At 44.2% G+C, this 20,716-nt stretch overlaps 1 long non-coding RNA gene across 1 annotated transcript; it reads left to right on the forward strand.

Annotated features, from left to right (window-relative positions):
* The first annotated feature begins 299 nt into the window (after positions 1–299).
* On the forward strand, positions 300–18,618 carry LOC121455578. Its single transcript, XR_005975523.1, has 3 exons — positions 300–403; positions 10,740–10,937; positions 18,179–18,618. It is a non-coding gene; the product is annotated as an uncharacterized LOC121455578 (long non-coding RNA).
* Positions 18,619–20,716: the final 2,098 nt, after the last annotated feature.

Here is a 20,716-nt window from a genome sequence, read left to right on the forward strand (position 1 = left end):
AACCCACGGGCTACACAGAGCCCACCAAACCTCTCCTCTCCTCTCCTCCCCTCCTCTCACCTCCCCTCCCCTCTCCTCCCCCCTCCCCTTCCCTCCCCTCTCTCCTTCCCTCCCCTCCCCTCCCCTCCCCTCCTCTCCCCTCCCCTTCCCTTCTCTCCTCTCCCCTCCTCTTCCCGCTCCCCTCTCTTCCCTTCTCCTTCCTCCCTCCCTCCCTCCCCCCTCCCTCCCCCTCCCTCCCCCTCTCTCCCTCCCTCCCCCTCCCTCCCTTTCTTCCTCCCTCCCTTTTTTTTCTAAAGCAAGGGAAAGAACTACCGGAATATGGTTTGTTGTTGGTCTCCCTAAGACTAAGTCTTGGCAGCTGCAGTACTCCTAATGTTGAGGGGCACGTGAGAACGTGGGCAAGGTAAGTGCTGCTGCAGAGGACTGCCTGTTTTCCAGTGGCTTGACTTCTTTCCTGTGTCGGCCTCATGTTAAAGAAGCAGACCGCTTGGTGTCCTAACCAAGCATGTTTTCACACGGCTTCAGAAATCTCGATAGAGCCGCTTTGGTGAATTTAGGAAGATTTGTTAGTTCTTTTCAGGAGTTATTTTAAACTCCTGGCTATGCGAGTGTGCCATTCTCTCACTCTCTGACCTTATTAGCGTCCCCTTCGGCTACAGTATGTTCATGGGTGTGTGTGTGTGATTACGTAGGCGGGGGCCCAGGCACAGCCAGATGGCACAGCTAGGAAAAAAAGTAGAGATTTCTATTTGTGAAAGCCCAGATAGCATTGCTTCTCATGTTCAAAATCAGATCTATCTATAAGGCTGTTGTCTTGAGAGTAAATTTTCAAGAAAAAAGTAGATTTCTCCTAGAAATGAAGTGGTAGAAAAGGTAGAAAAGCCAGACAATCCCCAGAACTCCTGTGTGTGTGAGTGTGTGCATGTGAGTGTGTGTATGAGTGTGTGTGTATGAGTGTGTGTGTATGAGTGTGTGTGTATGTGTATGAGTGTGTGCATGTGTATGAATGTGTGTATGTGTGTGTATGTGTGTGTATGAGTGTGCATGAGTGTCTGTGTATGAGTGTGTATGAGTGTGTGTATGAGTGTGTATGAGTGTGTATGAGTGTGTGTATGAGTGTGTATGAGTGTTTGTGTATGAGTGTGTGTATGTGAGTGTGTGTGTTTGTGTATGAGTGTGTATATGTGTGCGCACACATATGTTGCATCTAACACGCTGAAGGGACACAGAAGAGTCACATATAATGATATCTGTGCCTTCGATGTCTTTGAACAGGTGGAGGGAACGTCCAAGAAGAAAACAACTCCTTTCTATTAAGTCAGTTTGCTCACGAGCCTGGCTAGTCACAGGGAGCACTGGGGTCTTGTGCCCTGTTTTCTGAGGAGGAAGTGCCTGCGAGGATCCTGGGGTCACTGGGACTCTGGCAGCAGAGGCCAGGCTTGAACAGAAGATGCTATAGACACCCATGAGTGTGTGTGTATATGAGAGAAAGAGAGAGAGAGAGAGAGAGAGAGAGTCAGACAGACAGACTGACAGACAGAGACAGAGACAGAGACCTAGCTCACTAGTTACACACCGCTGGTAGACAGAGAGTAGTAGGCAGGGACCACTATGCCTACCATGCCCCACCAGAAGCTATGTCATCATTTACATTTCAAAATCCTGCAAGCTGCAGTCATAGCTACTTCCTTCTTCCCATTTACCAGTTTTGGGGGTGGGGAGAATGAGAGGAAAGACAGTGGGGCAGAAGGGAAGGAGGAAGCCTTCCAGAAACTTGAGAATTTGTATTTGAGAATCGCCAAGCCTTGCTCAAAGCACTCTACAATGAGAGGCTCGTGACTGGCTTCCACAGGATTGCTTGACTTTTCTGACCTCATACTTGAAACACATCTCTGTCTCCTCCCGTATTTTCTCCATCTCCAGGTATATATTCCCTGCTAAAGATACTCGTCACCAGGCGCCATTCCCTCACTAACGAAGACTCATCCATATTTCAGTAAGGGCTCTCTTTAGAATTTATAAATTTCAGATTAGATGATGCGTTCTAAATACAGGCCGTCCAGAAAAGAGACACCGGTGTCACTCTTTGTCTGGGTCAGACAACCTCTCACACAGGTGAGAGGAGATTTTTTCAGTCAGGAAAATCCTCGACCTGGGTGTTTCCAGCCAAATCCTGACAGCAGTGAGCTTTCTACAGAAGTAGAGGATTTTATTTGAGGATATCAGCTTTACAGATCTCTCCTTTCTTTCCTTGATCCTAAGTATCCACATATATTAACCCCTTCTGGGTCGGAAACATACTGTGTAGAGAAGCACTCCCTGGCAACGGTGCCCGTCTTGTTTCCCAGTTCACTGTGTGGGTCTGAGTCATTCTTTACATCCCAGCTCCAGGCCCACCTTTATTCATGAGTTCCTCCTCCCATGGTCCTTTAGTACAGAGATACTTTATAAATGTCTGCACATTCCACAGACGAATACTGAATCCTTGAAGGTGTTTCAACTCTCTCAAAAAGATAACCCCAGGATTGACTTGAGTCAAAAGAAAGAACAGCTCAGAGGAATTGCTTACTGTGTTTCTATTTCTCTCAAGTGGAAAGTCCCGGCTGGTTATCAATTAATAGCGAGTATCAACAATGGTTTATCTAGCCCCAACAGAGAACATGTCTGGAGATAACTCCATAGACCAAGCCTATTGTGAAACAGCCTGAATTCTGACCAGTTCACTCCCTCTCTGGCGTCAGACTAATCACTTAACACTTGCAGAGCCATAGGTGGGAAGCGAATTCTGGTATCAGTAAATCTGAGCGTTAAGAATCCAGTTATCCTGTTACCACGGTCCAGCAGTCAGCAAGCAGGTTGAGAGCGGAGCACCTGGGCTCCTGGCTTTGTGTGTTGTGCCTTTAAGGATCTTTGGGAAGAAAGCAAAGATATGAACACAAAGGAGCCATTATAAGAGTCACCGTGTTTACATTCCTGGCTTGTATCAAGGTCAAAGGAAAGCTAGACAAGGGCAGGGCTTGGACAAGTGACAAGACAGAATGGCAGCAACAGTGCCAGGAGTGCCCAACCTTGCTACCATCTTAGAGCGCTTTGTCCCTTTTTAGTAAATGGCTTGCTAGCACCGCATGGAGGGAGGTCCGAGAGTTCGTGTCAGTGGGAAGAACGCTAACCAATCCCATGTCCGTTTGTAGTTCAGTATTTGACAAACTCGATTTTGAAACCAGGAGTCCCTTTGCTTAATAACTGGGAGGGGACAGACAATTATGCAGTGGCACACATGACAAATTTTCTGCTGCCTGAATGGAAACCTTGTAGCTGGGGGTAACAGAAGCCATATCATTCTTTTGGTGATTTGGATGACCAAATCCATACTCCATGGCGTCTTTGTATAGGCATGTGAGGGGTGTCCACCCTCCACGTTATGACTTCTCTTTCCCAAAGCCTGTTCAGTGAGGGCGTGAGTGTAGGGCGGAACCTAAGCATATTAACGTTTTGTTGAACTGGACAAGGATCCGTCTTTGGTTAGAAGTTTTGGGAGGAAGTTTTTAAGCCTTGTGGCTGGCCAGGTATTATGAACAAAGATGCCTATTTTACCCAGGATTAAAAATAAAACCATTCTCCCCCTCCTCATTGGCAGCATTTTAAGTTCAGCAAGGGTGTCAGTTGAGAAACACGGATTAAATGCTGGCTTCGAAATTCCTAATTCAGAGAAATAGGTGATTGGATATTTCATGAGAATTTTCACAAATAATCCTTGAACTGAGTGTTCTAGAAGCAGCTGCCTGCATAGGGTGGAGGCAGGGGAATGAGGAGGAGAGGAGAAGAGAGGGGAGAATGGAGACATGTGTCTGAGGAATGGGGCCTTGGGATATCCAGACAAATTGTTCTGAAGGAAGAACCTGACAGTCGAACTGGAGGAAAGAACTCAGTCTCTGGAGATGTCTGAGCCAAAACAAGTTTTAGGGCTTTGATGATAGGGAGAAAATATATTATGAATCTTAAGATAATGAACATCAAAGCCACACGATTTGGAGGAAAAGAACATTACTGTCAAGTTTTAAGTTTTGAAAAAAATGAGAGGATGGCCTTTGGCTCATCAGCCTGAAAGTGGACAGTTAGATGTCTCCAAAGAAAAGGAAAAGGAAAAACCTTATGAGCATATACAGAAAATTCACCATGAAAATGCAGCCAAAGCACATAAATTTATCTCACATAAATAAAATTAAAGTAGGAATAAGTCATAGTCTACTCTTAATGAAATATCCATTGTAAAGGGGAAGCTTTAGCCATTGTGTAGAAATCCATAACCAGGTTTTTAAAAATCACATTTATGGATATTATTTTTCACAATTTACCTAAAAAAATCCTACTATAATACCTATTATTAAAGTCTGTTCACTTTATAGCTGTCTAGAAAGGCAGAGGGGAATGAGCTGTAATCTCATGGCAAGGTTCAACGAGGAAGAAAACATATCCTGGACACTGAGCTTTGCTGCCAGTCTGTGGATTGTCCAAAAGAAGTCTTTCGAATTCATCAGAATTTACCAACAAATAGATGTCAAAATGGAACTTGAAAGATCCCCAAGTGCAAAGGGAGCAAGAAACACACTGTCACCTGTGCTCCGGTCCTTTCCAGCTTGCCTTTAGGAGATGCAGATAAACTGACTGGCAAGGGGACAGAGAGAAGAAGCACACCCATCCATTGACTGCTGGATGCCTTCGGGGAAGGGTCTTGGGGTACAGGATGGAGGCTTTCTCTGCTGGCGTGAGAACAACCCCCATGCCAGAGCAAGCAGACCAAGCCACTGCTTGTATTTCCAAAGGGACCCAGAGCCCCAGGGATGCTACTCGGTGTTTGGTGGTACTTTCCAAAGCAGGAATGGGTACAGAAAAGGAGACTAAGGAAATCTTACCAGGGAACTTCTTCTATTTCACCTGTCTTTGGGATAAGGAAACTATCATAGCATCAGGCCTAAGGGGGAGACTATACCACAACTGGAAGGCATAGATGACCATGAAGTTATAGAAACTTCCTGCACTGTATTCTCATCCACGAAATGAAGAGCTGGACTAAGTGGTTTCTGTCCACTCTAATGTGGTATTGTTTCATGAAGCCTGTTTTAACTCCGATCCTCATCCCACACAATGCAAGCCCATCCAGACGGCAGAGGCCTTTCAGGCCTGGTAAACCACAACCACTGGCCATGGCCCTTGTGGGCTCTAGATTTCTATGGTTCCTGTGGGCAACATCCAGCTGCACAAGGAAGGAGCCACAGAGGCGAAGGGAAGGACACCCCTGAAGAATAATTCAGAAATGAGACCCTTGGCTTCGCTCTCGTTTCAGTCCGAAACCGGGCTCCTGTTGGAGACACGAGACCTTTGAGCAGTGTTCCATGTGTTTATTCTACTTGTATCAAAGAGACTTTCATTTCCCCAGGGCCAATTATTAACACATTCCTCCAAAGACCGGAGGGTGGAGGCCCGGCCTTGGAGAAAAAAATAATCACCATTACAGTAAAGAGCTGCCTGAGATGTGAACTTAGCAGACACTGGCATGAAAACCCCCACTTCTAATCACAGAGGTTGGCTGAACACCAAGGCCTTTGTGCCCAGGGAAGCATATCTGGGTGATTTCTTGTCTGGAAGCTGACCCTTCTGTGCACAGGAATTTTCCACTAGGAAGCTGGTGGTGTTGGAGGTGGGGACCTTTGAAGGCACCCCCAGCCGGTCACCCTCAACCTTAGCGGGAGACTAAATCGTGATGGCTGACTGAACGGTGACTCTGGGTTTCAAGCTGTAAATTTTTGTCTTTCAAGATGATTGGGTTGAGGAGAGGAGGGAGAGAGCAGGAGTGTGGGAGTTGGAGTACTGGGGGAATCTTAGGTGGGGGCAGAAGGGAGGCCAACCAACCAGGGTTAGATATAGTTAAGACTTAGATACAGTAACAGACATGAAATAGGCAGTATATCATTGGGCCTTCTCTACTGGCTCACTCCCCAAGGCCAAGGCTTGCAGGGAATTGTTTTCAGACAGATTGTGCTGTTTTCTAAAGCATGTTAGCCTAATTTATGGGGTCCATAAGATCCTCGGGCACCGCCCCCCCCCCCCCCCCCCCGCACCTCTTCTCCCCTGGTCTGCACTCTATGCGCTAGAATCCAGTTCACAAAGGGCTGGAGGTTGAGGAAACACACGCAGAGACAGACCAACACACGGACCCCCAATCGCTGGTACAAAAGCCCTTCTTTAATAGCACCATGGAGGCTTAAATACCCTGCAGTCAATGGCCAACAGGTGAAAATCCTATCCTCTGATCCACCAGGCAAAGCACAGCTTTTAGTAACTTCCATTAGAAGGCTCTAATGGAAGAGCAGCTGAAGGCCAGGACTCAATTGGTCCCAACAGTCTGTGTCTGCCTTTTTAATAATCTTCCCAGGTAACACCAAAATACATGATACCTCAAGACTCGCACTCAGTGACTGTGACAAATGAGATGGAGGACCAATGTGAACATATTGTTTGCCATTAGTTTCAGAGCAAAGCTAAGGGTACAACTGGGATTTGAAAATCTTCCTCCAGCAGAATAGCCCAAAGGTCCTTCTGCAGAAACAGCCCGGGACTCGGGTGTTTTTCTATCTGAAGCTGAGAGCTTGGCTGTGGACTGAGGACCCATGTTATCCCTATACCCAAAGGACATCACAGAAATCCCACCATTCCACCAGCTTCACATACAGATTTATGGAACTTTAGTTAATGGTGGCCAGTGTCATTTTTATTCTTAGTATCTGGCTGCCTCAGGGGCATTTCCCAGCTGTAGTTGCGTTGCGGCTATAATCACTGGAGGTGATGAATTCAGGAACGGATGCTCAGAGTGTGCGATTCATCTGTTTCCCCCTCCAGGAACCTTGCTCTACACCTGTGGTTCTCAGGAAGGGGGAGATTTTTCAGTACTCCAGGTCAAGGCTGGTCATGTCTAGAAACATTTCTGGCTGCTGTACGTCAGGGAGAAGATTCCTCTGGCATCTCGTGGATCTGCAGGATGCTGACCACCCGACATGCACCAGATGCCCCTCAACAAATACTGATAAAAGCAGGTGCTAGAAACTGGTTGGGCAGTTTTGGGGCAAGGGACCCAGGAAGAAAACAGTTTTTACAAGGCCAAAAGCTGGAACTGTCCCAAGGCTTGTTGGAAGTTTTGTCCTTGACGAAGTCCAGGGATGCCAGAAATACTTCAACCAAAATGTCTTTGGTTGTGCACTGGCTGGAAGCCAGGATGCCAGGTGGGAGGTTTCTGGTTTCTCATTATCTCTGTTTCTCCTGGAAGCAATTGGCAAAATAGGACCAAAACAGAGAAGAGGCACCTGGATGCCCCACGACTGGGCCAAATGTACTGACCAGCACCTCACGCTCCCTGTGTCTCACCACAGTTTCTGCTAAATGTCTATTAAAAGCCCAGCACACACACACACACACACACGTATATATATATGTATATGAAGGCCATCTAAATAAAATTACCAAATAATTTAGGAGACAGAGCCCCAAGTAGGCATTTTTTGTCACCAAATAAAGCTTCCAGTACTGGGAATGGGTGGGAATGGGTTACATCTAGTTGAATTTTTGGCCAAAGGGGTCTCATGGGAACCCCCAAACAACCCAGGTTGTTGCCAAAGCTATGGTTTGCTCTCCAAAAACCGACAGCAAGGCCCTATTGCTGAAGACAACACCCACACAACTCATTGAGCATGAGACTAGATAAGTCACAGGCCCAGAGGGAACCCAAATAGCAAAATATTGTTTGAATATAGCAACAGAATGTCTCCTGATGACATTCTGTTATACCCCTGGATCAGTGTCTCACTCATCCTTCACCAGAGAAGTTTCCTCTTGCAGTAGGTAGGAACTAAAATGGAGACCAACAGCTGGATGGCATGCGGAGAGTGAGGGCCTTGGAACCCTCAGTCCTGTAAGGGCCGTCTCCATCAAACCCCTCCCTTCAGGACTAGCTATTTGTGGAAGACAAGGCAGAAAGATTGTAGAGCCAGTGGAGATGGGGACACCAAGAGCACAGTGTCTTGTAGGTGGGTGCACGTGACCCACATGATGTCACAGAGACAGGCGACCTGCACAAAGCCTGTCCAAATTCAAACCCGGCAGAGTTCCAGTGAGGGACTCAATCCCCCATCTCTGATCAAGATGCTGTCTCTGATTGACAACCACTTTAAAGTGAGAAATATGTTTTCTCCCATAAAGTCCCTTGGGGATATAAACTACACTTAAAGATAGGCCTCTTGGCCAGCATGAAACAAACTCAAACTCAGTGGTATTTTTGTAGATCTTTTCTTTCATATTGCTTTGTTTGCACATTAAAAAATCTTACTAGTCTTTTGCTTGTATATTATGGTTTCTGGTTTGTGTGTGGGGGGGTGTTTCTTGTCATTTTTCAATGTTGTTTTTTTTTTGCTTGACTAATTAGCTTGGTTTTTAAATTCTGGGGTTTGTTTTGTTTTGGTTATGTTTTTTTTTTTTAAATTTGCTTGTTTGGTTTCTAAAGAGAGAGAGAAATAAGGTTTGGGGTTGGGTGGGTGGAGACGTCGGGGAGGATCTGGGAGGAAATGAAGGAGGAGAAACCATGATCAGAATATATTTTATAAATTTCAATAATACATAAAGAACAACGGATTCCTTATTGCCAACCACCTAACAGAGACTTGCCTGCTTGTCATGTAGGAATCTACATATAAGCTGTTTAAAAAAAATCTCTACTTTCCTGCTCATTGTTATTGTTATAATCATATTTTAGACAGTGTCTCACTATGCAGCCCAGGCTGGCCTAGAACTTACTTTGTAGCCCAGGCTGGCCTAGAACTCACTTTGTAGCCTAGGCTGGCCTGTAACAAATAATCCTTCTGCTTGGGATTTCTGGGTGCATCATTTCTATTTTGAACTCATAATTGGCTCTATCATCATCTACAGTTTTTTATACCAGAGTAGCAGCTGTCCTGTCTGATTCCTCCTTCCCGTTTTAGTTTGGGTAAGAAAGGGCCCTAAAACCTCCACATTTATGAGATAAAGGTTTAGTTTCCACCTTGAGAGGAAGTAGAACAAATTCTTCTTTTACTTCTCTCCACCTGGAATGTTCTGGAACTTTTCTCATTTCTGTGCCATGGAAAATATTTCCCTTTAGTTCCCAGGAATCCACAAGGATGACCCTAGCTAAGAATCTAAGCAATAGTGGAGAGAGGGCTTGAACTGGCCTTGCCCTGTAATCAGATTGATGATTGCTTTAATTGTCATCACAGAACCTTCATCCAGTAACTGATGGAAGCAGATGCAGAGATCCACAGCTAAGCACTGGGCCAAGCTCCCAAAGTCCAGTTGAAGAGAGGGAGGAAGGATTATATGAGCAAAGGGGTCAAGACCATGATGGTGATGCCAACGGAAACAGCTGACCCGAGCTGCTAGTGGGAGCTCACTGATCCTGTACTGACAGCTGGGGAACCTGCATAGGACAGAACTAGACCCTCTGAATGTGGGAGAAGGTGGGGAGTTTGTGAGGTCACTGGCAGTGGGATGAGAATTTATCCCTAGTGCATGAATTTGATTTTTGGAGCACTTTCCCTACCGAGGGATATTTTGCTCAGCCTTGATACAGGGGGTAGGGCCTTAGTCCTACCTCAAGTGATATGACAGACTTTGTTGACTCCCCATGGGAGGACTCACCCTCTCTAAGGAATGGTGGGGGGAGGACTCACCCTCTCTAAGGAATGGATGGAAGGTGGGGAAGGGAAGGTGGGGGAGAAACGGGAGGAGGGAGAGGCGGCTGTGATTGGTATGTAAAATAAAAAAGATTATTAAAAAAAGAAGATATTTCCCTTTACCCAAAACTCCCTTTCTCTTTTCCTTGTTCCATAGCTCAGATAACAGCTATTCAAGGCCATAATCATGTTCCAGTGATTGACTGTTAATTCTCTAAAGCTGGACCCCTTTATAATAGGTACCCAAATCTTAGCTAAATTAAAGATGGAACTTTCTCATTCTACTACTTCCAAAGAACAGTTACTTTGAGATTATTTTTCTTTGAAAGCCTTTATTAATATCACATCCATACCTCATAATCAGAAGTGAATGTTTTCATACACGTTTGAATAGGGATAAACTCTCCAACACACATCAACCCTGTGATGGGTCATGGCACTGACTACGTGGGTTCCATCAGCATATGTCATATGTCGTATCAATCATGAGTTCAAGGAAGCGGCAACAGCAACTTCCTGACTAGTACTGAACAAGTCTAAGCTTTGCATGTGGCCCCGAATCCAGGTCTTGATTTGAAAATCAATCTCTTCTATGTGGCCTGGTTGTGAGGGCAGGAAGTGTTAGAACAAGGTGATTTGCTTCAAATAACCCATGTTGGAGATCAGAAGATATTCAAAGGATGTGGCACTGGAGGCTGATCTCACATTCATGTTATTTTAACAACTTCCCCCTCACTCTGCTCTGCCCCCTGGCACCATATGTAGTTGAAGTGCAAACACCGCGTGGTGCAAGATTTAAAGTAATTCTAGTTTCTATTTCTAGCTGTACTGCCATAAGGCATGCAAAAAGACAGACACTTCCTGGCAAGCGCCTTTGTCGTCAGCAGAAAGGGAAAACAGAAATACAGTGTTGGGGGAGACATTTCTTTGGAAAAAAAATCAGGCAGTGGCTTTAACTTAGACACAAACTCTGTTTAGTCCTAGCTTCACCAATGTTCCTATTGGATTAAACACTGGAAAGCAAGAGCAGAAGCCGGAGTTAAGTAACATCTGAAACTAAAGGACAGAGCTGTGCGTAGTGTGGACTGAATAGGACCCCAGACATGATGGTGCCCTTTCCAGAGAACAGAAGAGTGAGGATGGTTGTTGCGGCCACCACTCTTCGGAAGACGTAAAATATATGTGAGTTCTCTTTTTCCTGAACTATTTTAATAATTTGAAGGTCAGATCCTGACTTGTTGTTAGCATGACATTTCCCATCTCTTCGGCCACCATGCTGGCTAGTTTTATGTCAACTGGACAAGAACAGGGAGCCTCGGTTGAGAAAATGCCTTCATAAGATAGGCCTGAACACAAGCCTGTAGGGAATTTTCTTTTACGTTTTTTGTAAGAATTTTTTAAATGCAATCTTTTCTCATTTTACATAACTATCCCCGTTCCCACGCTCTCCCCTCCTCCCACCCCCCCCCCTCCCCCTTACTTCTACATCCGCTCTTCAGAAAGGGTAAGGCTTCCCATGGGGAGTCAATACAGTCTGACACATCTTAATTAGTATTTGACGTGCAAGGGTTCAGTTATTGTGGGTGGTGCCATCCCTGGGCTGGTGGTCCTGGGTTCTGTAAGAAAGAAAGCTGAGAAATCCATGAAGAAGCCAGTAAGCAGCTCCCTCCATAGCCTCTTCATCAGTTCCTGCCTCCAAGTCCCTGTCCTCTTGAGTTTCTGTCCTGACTTCCTTCAGTGATGAACAATAATCTGGAAGCAGAAGTCAAATAAACCCCTTCCTCCCCAAGTTGCTTTGGTCATGGTGCTTCATCACGGCACAACCCTCATCAAGATAGCTACCGAACAGGCCAGTTAAGGATGCACACATTTTTCTTTATCAGTTTCAGAATCCTCCTGAAACATAGCTAGTGAGGACGGCATTTTACTCACATGTCACCTTTGAGAAGAGGCCCGAGGTATAGAGAAAGCTAGCTTCAGTCATAGCACTTCATATACGAAAATACATCTACGTCAGTAGTACAAGACCCACTGGTTTGATTAGGCATGCATCCATCAGTGATTGGTGACAGTTCTTGATAATGCCATGTTTCCTTTTAGTAATGGTTCCCATAGCATGGCCTGTGGGAAATCAGTGAATGAATATGGTACCCGATGTCTGTCATCTCAAATGACCATTGGCTGGGCAGATCTCTCACAGTGCCTGAGGCTGGGAGTTCTAGCTACAGCCCTCTTATGGGTTGCAGATTGCTTGTGTGCATGTCCTCACATGGCAGAGAGAGACAGAAAGAGAGAGAGAGAGAGAGAGAGAGAGAGAGAGAGAGAGAGAGAGAGAGGCTTATTTCATTTAGCATAGGATCCTCAAAGTTCCTCCATATAGTATTAGGCAGGACCGGGATTCCTTTCTTCTCAGTACTAAATAATATTTCAATGGATGAGTGAATTTTATTTAATCTGTTTTTAAAAGACTTCTTTAGTTCTATTTTACATGCTTGGGTTTATTGCTTACATGAATGTCTGTACATAAGCCAGAAGAGGGCGTCGATACTCTTTGAAACTGGAATTACAGCTGTTTGTGAACCAACATGTAAGTATTAAGAATTGAACCTAGTGCCCCTGCAACCACCCACCCCTGGATAGCAGTGTGTGCTCTTAACTGCTGAGCCATCTCTCCAGCTCTCTTGTTTAATCTTTAATATACTGATGGAAATGAGGGTTGGTCCTACCTTTTCATAGGTGGAACTTTTCTGTCCCACCAGCCAGCTCCCAAATAATCACACAGAGACTTATTTTTAATTATAAATGCTTGGTTGATAATTTAGGCTTGTTGCTAACTAGCTCTTTCAGCTTAAGTTAACCAATATTTCTTATCTACACTCTACCACGTGGCAGTACCTTTTTTTTTTTTAGGATGGCATGTTCATCTCCTGTTTCCTTTGTGCATGATTAATGGCTCCACCCTCTTTCTTCTTCCCAGAATTCTCTTAGTCTAGCTCTCCTGCCTAACCTCTCTCTGCCTAGCTATTGGCCAGTCAGCTCTTTATTAACAATGAAAGCAATACATCTTCACAGTGTGCAAAAGCATTATTCCATAGCACCATTTAGATGTTGAATCCTGCTATTAATAGCTTGTGTATATTAGGACTTCTTAACATAAGTTCAACTTCTCCAGAAACTGCCACTTTTGTTCCTGAAGTGATTATATCAACTTACATTTCCACCATCAGTGTATAGAAGTGCCACTTGTCCAGCCTCATCCACTTTGTGTTGATAATTTTTGGTTATTCTAGTAAGCACAACTATAATTCTCACTTCTCCAGTCACTTGAGTGTCTTTTCTGCCTATTTTCTATGGGAAGCCAAGGATCTCTTGTGAAACAATGTGCTGGGTAGAGACCCTCCCAGAGTCCAAGCTCCTTGTGTTAGTTCTCCTGCTGAAGCTAGGCTAGACGGTGGTCTTAAGGGCTGAGAGTGGGCGTGTTCCTTCTTCAAGTTGATCATCAAGGCGGCCTTCTCTCTAAATATAGTCAGGGTTGTGTATTCACATCTTTGTGAGAGCTTGAAGCTAATTTGTGTTTTCCTTTTGAGTTCAAGAATTGTTGCTGTACTTCTGATTCATGTCCTTCATCAGAGATATGACACATAATATGATTTCAAATACTTTCTCTTGCTCTGTAACTTGTTATTCTAATGGTGTACTTAAAGGAACAGTTTAGTTTTAATAATGTTAAAATTATTAAATTTTGTCTTTTATGACTGGTGTGTTTGGTGTTGTATCTAAGAAATTATTACTTTAACACAAAGTCATGAAGAATTTTCTGTGTTCTTTGATAGGGGTCTGGTGCCTATAGGTGATCTCAACTTTAGGTCTATGATATATCTGAGCCAACTTTGGTATTTTCTGCCAAATATGGGTCAAAGTTTATAATTTTTGTGTACCAACATTTAATAATTCTAGCATACATTATTGAAAATAAACTATTTGGCCACAGAGTTATCTTTGTTGAAAGTCATTTATCCACATGTCTACAAGTCTGTTTCTGAACTTATCTATTCAATTCAATTATATTCTATTCATGGATCTTTATACTATTGACATGCACTGTCTTAATCCTTATAGTTTCAAGTCTTAAAATTAAGTACCATTGGTCATTGATTGCTCTTTATTTTCAGTTTCTAAAATTGGTATTATATAAATTTGTGTTAGAAAAAACTGAGATCCTTGGTTCACTCATGTGGTAACAAACCCCACTGAGGCTGAGGCCCTGGCATTGAAGGTTATAGATCTGGCTGGTAGGAAATGGGGCACAGACAGCAGGTGATCCTGCTAGAGCAGATGAAAGAGAAGGCATCAGTTCACCATAGATGGCACATCTTGAATACATGCTGCCAGCCCAGAGGCCCTGTCAGTCCCAGGGCAGGCTGAGTAGCTTACAGTTGTTGAAAACACAGTAAGTTCTCTCCAGAGAGCTAATTTAATCAGATAATTCATGACTGTTTAGGATACGGCAATAGCTCACAATAACACCTCAATTATCATGGAGGCAGCCCCCTATTTGTCGGTTAGATTAACTTAGCCATGGTGCCTTGCTTCTAATAGCATTCACCATCTAGTGACCTTCAGGAAACACAGCCTTTTACTGAACATTAATCAAAGTCTAGGTCGTGAGTTGAATGACTCTGGGTTTTGTGGCTGTTGGTGACCATTTAAGCTGCAACAAACCGGTCAGTTCCCGGCTTAATGGGCAGCACTTGTTACTGAGTTACCAGAACCTGAGTTTCTTACTTACTTAGGAAGGCCCCCAATTCATTTGTTTCAAGTGTGTGATTTTTCACGCTGCAGCACTGTGACATAGTTTAGAACTGTGCTCATCACCTGAACTCTAAAGCAAGAAATCCAGCAAGAGGAATCTTGGGTATGTTCGGTGCCAGCAAACCTAGCGTGGCATGCTTGGGAAGAATGGGAGACACCAACATTCTTCCAGAGTGATCTGTATCCAGCCAGGATGCAAGGACAATCGTCTGGTCTTTCTAGAATCTCCTCATACCCATTGCACAGGGAATGACTTACATGTACCTCTATAGAGAACTCAATATTACTATTAATCCCTCAGAAACATGCTTGTTTGCTTCTTAGATAATTTGATAGGACATGGCAAAGCCCAAAAGGATCCTGAGAAACTCTCTATATTTTTCTTTAAGTTGTAAGCAGTTTCCTTAACTTAGAATGTGCTTCTGAAGCAAAATAGAACACTTAAAGAGACATACAGGATGGTGCTAGGGAAGGCCGGATAGCGGTTGACAAACACAGCCATGTGTGCTCACCTGTTCTCCCCAGTTTGTCTCAGGAGGAAGGAACCACACTGGCCAGTGTCATCATCCCGTGTTTGTTGATGGAGTGGTAGTGTCCACGATGAACAGAAAACCTCGAGGGCAGAGTGGTTCCTGGGGCATCTAAATGCTGCTGTTTATGAAAAATTGGAACTATGGTGGCTCTAAAGAGGAAAACAATCCCAGAGATGCTTTGGAGCTAGCTTTCTTGGACCAGACAAAGAGTCTTTATCCTATGCTGAGCCAGGATGCTCTTTTCCTGCTTCTCGTAGTTCCTCAGCATCCTGGGTTCTCAGGACCACTCTGCTCTCTCCAGGCAAAGTCTGAATTTATAAAGAACCTGGTGACTTAGACTCCCAAGTCTTGGCAAGTGAAATCACTTATTGTCATATATTAACCTATTTCTCAGTTGACAAAATAAAAAGGGTTAGTAACAGTTATTCTGTGTGTTTGCCTCTCTCCTGTCTTTTTCTTGTGCGTGTGCATGGGGCATGCACGCTGGCTTGCATGTAGCTTTACAGTAGGTGTCAAGGTCTTCTTTGATTGCTCTCTGACTTACATATTGAGGCCTGATTCCTCAGTTGAATCCAGAGGGTACTGATAGTCTACTTGGCCAGTGTGCTCAGAAGATCCCATTTCCACCTTCTATGCTCTGGGATCTCAGGTAGGCTGCCTCCCCGATCGTGTATTTACATTGTTCCTGGGGATTTGATCTTTGCTCCTCATGCCTGGGCGGCAAGCAGTTCAACCTGACTCATCTCCTCAGCCTTTGTACTTTTGTGTACTTTTTCTTTTTCTTCCCTCCCTCCCTCCCTCCCTCCCTCCCTCCCTCCTTTCTTTCTCTCTTTTTTTCTTTGTTTTTACAAGACAGAGTTTCTCTGTGTTGTTCTGGCTGTCCTGGAACTTGCTCTGTAGACCAGGCTGGCCTTGAACTCAGAGATCCACCTGCCCCTGTCTCTCAAGTGCCAGGATTAAAGGTGGGTGCCACTACCTACCGGCTGTGTCCTTTTTCATAGATACTGATGCTTTTGCCTGGGTAATAGGTTTCTAATTGTAGAATTTAAAGACACCAATCAGATTATAAGAGGAGATAACTTTGTCAGACAAAAGATAATTGCTAATAAAATTAGAGTATTTGTTTATCTACTTCACCCACTTTTAAAGGCTGGTAGTTTACTGTCCACCAGCATTCCGGCTTTCCTATATACTAAGGAGAGGTCTTATTAGTGAAGCCAGTGGGGGGCTATCAGCACAGTGAGTGGTCTTCTAGGGACCCTCACATTCCACTGCATATCTCTCAGCCGCTTTCCCCGGGAGGCCCTCTCCAAGCCCAGATACACAATCTCCATTACTGAAGAGGTGAATCTGAACTGTTGGGCTGATCGAACTAAACAATGTCTTTCTGCATTCATGGGACTGAAAAGAGTTAAATTATAACTATTAAGTTCTATAAACTTTGATAACAATGTTTGGGCTGTTTTCTCCTTCCTACTGCCATGAAGTTTTTACCTTTTGGAAATTAAAAAGGTGTTTTGCACTTTCTAGACTGCTTAAGGACAGCTTTTCTGAGCTTCCCCTTCCCGTTCTGATCCAAATTGCTTGTTTCTAAGCAACTTAATACGCTGTCGTTAGATGTTTAATTCATTTTAAGATGTGTCCAGAACTGTTTGTGTTGGACTTGGGCTGGTCGCTTGAATCTTGGGAGCTGGCTGCCTTTCTACAGTCTCCCTTCTATCCATTTTGTACACAGACTCTGTGGTAGACTTACAAGTTACGTACACACAAACACACTTGCCTCATTGTGTTTTAGATCCAAAATTCCCAACAGAAAGCAGCCGTATAGTAAACAGTCTCAGAGATGTGTTTGCTCTCCTTCATGAACCCCTAACCATTTCCTATCTTAGCAGAAAGTATGCAAGGCTCAGGTTAGGTCAACAAAAGAGTCCAGGTCAGCTGTGGGAGAGTGACATGGGAAAATATTAAAACATCAATAGGCAGCTTAGGCCGACTTTGGAGCTGGTCACCTCAGGTACCCGGCATGTAGCGGCTTCATTTCCCTTTTCTATCACAAGGAGGGGTTCTTTGACTTTAAAATACCCATTTACTGCTGCAGATAGCTCTGTGAGTGGCTTGTGGAAGGTCTCATAAACGTACCCCCTGAACTATAAAACAACAAACAGTTTACAGAATGGTTTCCCAGGCCCTATGGGAAGCCCCTGTCAGGCCACATAGCTTGTTCCAGATGAGACTGAATAGACCTCCTGCTTCAGGCTCAGGGCAGTGGCCAACTCAGAGGATTTTTCATTGACATGTGAGATTTACTTTGGCCTCTCAAACCCTACATCTCAGCAAAACAGGGCTCCAAGTTTATGTGACCTGGGTTAACTGTGAAGAAAAGAGATGGGACAAACTTCAGGGGCTGCAGCCTGTTTTAGCAATATATACATATTTGGTGTTGATTTCTACTAATATAGCATATTACCTAAAGTAATTAGCTTATAAACAAACAAACAATATGAAAAGCTTGTTTGTTATTAGAGTTTTAATGGTTCCAGTCCATGAACAGTTGGCTATGTGACCTTGGGTCTGTGACTGTGACCATATCATGGTGGGAAAATGGGGTGCAGCTAACTTGCCTACATTGTGGTCAGAAAGCGAGGAAAGAAGAGAGAATTGTAGCTCCATGATCTCTGTTGAAGGTTTATAGCTGATGACACAAAACCTTGAACCAGCTCTCCTTTCCAAAGGTCCCTCTTCCAGGGGCACCACCCAGCGGGTAACCCTTTAACATAAGAGCCTCTGGGGATCACTCAGCACCCAGCACCTAAACCACAGCTGAGCAGACCTCATCTTCTACTCTGAGTCTACGCCCATGCTTGACTGAAGGGCACTCTCAGGTGTGACGCGGTCTTGTGTGAACACACATGTGCTCACTCTCCATTTCCTGCTTAGCGTCTCTCAGGTTAGCGTAAATAAATTCCAGGACTTTCAAAACAAGAAAAAGGTACACCTAGATCATACTGAGAATTGTTTGGCTGAAAGAAAAAAACATCACACAGTTCCACTAAACAGTTGTGTGAATGTCCGTTGCAGATCGTCAAGAGCGGGCGAGTGTTTCCCAAAGATCTGTGGCCTTGGAAGACTTCTCCTTATTTAGAGATGTTCTCAGAATCTCCTGTTCCACAAGGAGAACCGTGGCAGGCTTCAGTCAGGTTTCAGCTTCAAGCTTGCCTCGGTCCCTCACACTCACTCCATCACAAGGCGGCAGCAGCAAGATCCTGCTGACGTGGTCGCATTCCATCAGCTGGATCCCTGTGGACCAGAGCCAGGGCCAGCTGCAGCGTCCTGGCACTGAAAGACCGCCCCTGGCCCGTGTGAGAAGGTGTGCACATGTGCCTTATAGAATACAAAGTCAGGACACAGTCTTGGAAGAATTGCTGTTTCATGCCATAGTAGAACCAGGGAGTGGTGCAAGAAAAGGGAGCCTATGACAGATTGTGACAACAACCTTGAAATATTAAGAATACAGGGCTCTTCCCTGGCATCTCTGTGGGGTTTCTTTTTTCCTTTCTTTTTTTTTTTAAAAAAAATAAATTTGTTTATTTTACATCTGGCTCCTTCCTCTCCTCCCAGTCCCCCCACCAACCTGCCCTCTGCCCACCCCCATCCACTCCTCCCTGATTTCTATTCAGAAAGGGCAAGGCCTTCCTGCCCCCTCAACAAAACATGGCATATCAAGTTGCAATAAGACTAAGGACCTCTCCATGTATTAAGGCTGAACAGGTGACCCAGTATGAAGAATAGGTTTCTTAAAAATCTATTATTGAGAAATTTCCCCAAGTTATATTATATTATATTATATTATATTATATTTTTGAATGGGAGGCAAAAATCATGAGGGTATCATAGTGTTACTGTCTCAGTGTTAAAATGTTTTGTTTATTTGAACAGAAATAATATTTCCCTCAGTCTATTTGGGCTGCTATGATTGGCTAATGGCACAAGTTTATCGCTCACAGTTCTTCAAACTACATAGTCAAAGCCAAGGCACCGGCAGAGTCAGTGTCTGGTGGAGGCTTGTTGTGTGTTCCATCAATGTTACCCACGGCTGTGACATCACATGGTGGAAGGGACCAAGAGGAGGGTACTATCCCGTGCATGAGGTAATAGAACTCACGACGCAAATGTTCCACTTTCTAATCCTAGAAATGGGGAAACTGAAACCTGTTTTTTATCTTTTATTTGCAATTTTAAGTTGAAAACATAATCATACCATTTCCCTCTTCTTCTGCCTCTAACCCTTCCCATGCCCCCAACCCCACCCCAATTCATGATGAGGTCTCCTTTTTGACATATGAATTTTGGGAGGACATTCTATTCAAATTGTAGTGGTATTGCTGTTGCTTTAAGTTAGCATAGAGAACAACAGCTTAGTTGCATGTTTTCAGACTTATTTGTTCATATTTGCTCCCTCCTCCAATGCTCTCTTCCAAAACCCTTGTCCCCTTCTTCTTGGTCACTTTCCTTCCCCCGACAACACTCCTGTGTCCATATCACATGCATTCTGTGATCTTCTCCCCACCCCCACCCTGTCCCTCACTTTCATATCACATGCATTCTGTGATCCTCTTTCCACCCCAATCCCTCTGATAATATGGTTTTTCTTACCCTCCCATGGTTCCTTACTGATTTCTTCACACACATGTGCACACAAAACATACACACACACACACACACACACACACACACACATGCAGGCACACATACACACATGCACATGCAAATGCATATTCACACAAGTACAGACACACAAACACACACAGGTGAGCACGCATTCACAGACAACAAATGAACCTTTAAATCCTGTTTACACATGAGAAAAAATACGGTATTTTTTCTTCTTTCTTATTTCACTTGACATAATACTTTCCAATCCTACCCACTTTCACATAGATTTTATAGTTTTATTTCTCTTTATGCCTCAATAAAATCCTATTGTGTCTATGCGTCCCCATTATCTTTATCTGCTTACCTACTGATGGACATCTACAAGTCGTTATGGCGGGACTTGGAGTCCTTTAGACATATGCCAGGAGTGGCATTATCTGGTGTGGTGATTTGAAGGAGCTAGCCCCACAAACCTGGGGCATTTGAATACTTGGTCCCCAGCTGGTGTCTATCTGGAGAAGGTCAGGAGTTAGACTTGCTGGAGGATTTACTCCAATGGGGTAGGCTCTGAGGTTTTAAAAGACTAGCTCCATTTTAAGTGCACACCTTCTGAATTCTGTGGGTGATTTGAGATGTGCGCTCTCAGCTGCTGCTCCAGCCTCCTGTTCCACTGACATGGGCTCTAAGCCTCTGGAACCCTCAGCCCCAGTAAGTTCTTTCTTCTCTAAGCTGTCTTGGTCATGGTGTTTCGTCACAGCAATAAAGAAGTAATTGATACAACTGGATCATACGATAGCTCTATTTTTTTGTTTATTAAGAAACGTCCATGCTGATTTTCACAGTCAACATTCCCACCAGAAATGGATAAGTGTCTCTCTTCCATCAAACCTAGCTAGCATTTGTTATCGTTTGTTTTCCTGAGGATAGTCATTCTGACTAGGAGGAGGTGGATTCCCAAAGCAG

The sequence above is a fragment of the Microtus oregoni genome, unplaced genomic scaffold, assembly GCF_018167655.1.
Source record: "Microtus oregoni isolate MIOR12 unplaced genomic scaffold, Mior012 000014F_ref0000157, whole genome shotgun sequence".
Taxonomy (NCBI): domain Eukaryota; kingdom Metazoa; phylum Chordata; class Mammalia; order Rodentia; family Cricetidae; genus Microtus; species Microtus oregoni.